This window comes from Macrobrachium rosenbergii, unplaced genomic scaffold (assembly GCF_040412425.1).
Source record: "Macrobrachium rosenbergii isolate ZJJX-2024 unplaced genomic scaffold, ASM4041242v1 13895, whole genome shotgun sequence".
Classification (NCBI taxonomy): domain Eukaryota; kingdom Metazoa; phylum Arthropoda; class Malacostraca; order Decapoda; family Palaemonidae; genus Macrobrachium; species Macrobrachium rosenbergii.
The window spans coordinates 734,027-736,130 of record NW_027100721.1 but is presented as its reverse complement, the minus strand read 5'-3'; positions in this window follow the sequence as shown (position 1 = coordinate 736,130).

Here is a 2,104-nt window from a genome sequence, read left to right as displayed (position 1 = left end):
AGCCCAGACCGCTTTTCTCTTGACTGAGATGAGAATTTCTCATAAGGCTAATGGAGAATTGTCCATCTTCAGTAAACGAAAAAGGACACGTGAAGTCTCAAAGGGTATTTTCAACTTACTGATGTAGAAATTTAAGAAACCAGGATGAATTCATGGAGACACCTGAAGTCTAGAACACTTTTTTCATGACAGGGATGAAAATTCTCCAAATTCGTAAGGGAGAAATATCGTATTTACAGATATTCTCTGCTTCTGCCATGAACAAGAATTGACGCCTGCAATCAAGAGCACTTTTACCTTATAAAGATGAATTTTCTAATGTTCAACGTAGAAATGTCATATTTATAAACCCTCTTTGAGACTGGGGACAAGCGAAATTAGACACCTAAAGTTATTATCACTTTTCTCTTGACGGTGATGAGAAGTTGTTGGCTGTCGGTATGTAAAAGTAGCATATAAAAAGCTTTTGAATCTGAGATGAACAAAAATGGTCACCAGAAATCGGTAAAGGTTCCATTGACATGGGAGAATTTTCCATCATCATCATGGGGAGAGATCAGAATCATGAATATTCTCTGAATCTGAGAGGAACAAAAACGGAAAACAGAAGTCAAGAACAATGCCTTGACGATCACCGTGAGAAATCAAAAGTTGCTTCCGAATTCTACCCACGGTTTCCTGAATCAAATGCATTCATTAGGAAGTTCTCAAGCAAATTTAATAGGTAAATTTCTGCTCTTTCGTTTCTTGAATACGATTTCCCTTGTTTGCTGTTCAGTCACATATGTCAAAAAATATCTTTTACTGTTATATATCTACTTCAGTCTGTATGTCATTCATAAGGTAAGAAGTACAGCAATCTCTACAGTGAACATTATTTAACTGATCAGAGTTCTTAAGTATGTTTTTAAAGGATGCTTCAATAAGTCTAACCAGAGACGCACGCATTTCCCCATACACGACAGAATGCAAGTCTTCATATCATGCTGTGCATAAGTATTTGACTAACATTCTCGAGGACAGCAAAATAAACTCTGTATTTGTATGTCGGTCTGTCATTCTCTCTTGACAATTCTACATAAACATAAACGATGGAACAAACACAGAGACCACATCCATGTCATCTACAGCTCCCTAGAGATGCTCATGGAGACAAACACCTCAAAACATAAAATATTAAATCGAGTTAACAAAAAAAAAAAAAAAAAAAAAGTACGGGAAATGGAGGGAAACGTAGGGATGTTCCAAAAGAATTCGTGAATAATTTAGACATCCATCGCCGACATTTTATGGAAGTTGTTCCTTTACTCTCATTGGGAGGACATTTTGTCTCCCTCTGACCCCTGCTCTTCAAACGTGCTCTCTCTCTCTCTCTCTCTCTCTCTCTCTCTCTCTCTCTCTCTCCTTGTACTTAATATAAAGAAATGAAAAGTACCAAGCCGCATCCTTCGAATTTTTCTATTGGCGAATATGTATTCAGTGTTACCGAACTTAACCATTGACCCTTAGCGTAAAAAAGACAATAAACTTTCTGAGTAGGAGACATTCTATTGAATAAAATGAACGACAGACCGACCAAACGAATAACAGTATCAGAAGAGTTTACATTTTTTCTATTACCTCTCTCCCTTTTGTAAAGTAAAATGAAATCCTATTGCGTGATAGTTAAGTCTTGACGTGGAGGAGGAGGAATAGTAATACAATACATTTACTAGATTGCATTTATATTTAGAATAGTTATTACAATTTTCTTAGTCGCAGTCGGTCACGTGACTATCACTTTTAATGGGAACAAATGGCTCTCTCGTATCTGTAGCCTACGACCAAACTAACAACAGCAGTTATTATCATCAAAGAAACCGAAACCGCTATTTCATTGTAAACCTACGTATTTATTTGTTTAAAAGCAATAGTTGAGACTTTTGTTTTGGTAAAATCTCCTCTTAAATAATGTTAAAATCTTTCAGATTTTTCCTAATTATAGGTCGCATATATTCATTACCATACCTAGAGATGAGTTAGACTTTCTTCATGTAAAAGAAACAAACCTTTATCAGTTAGAAGTGGAGTTTTTATATCTAAAAACGGGTTAGTATAGGAGAGT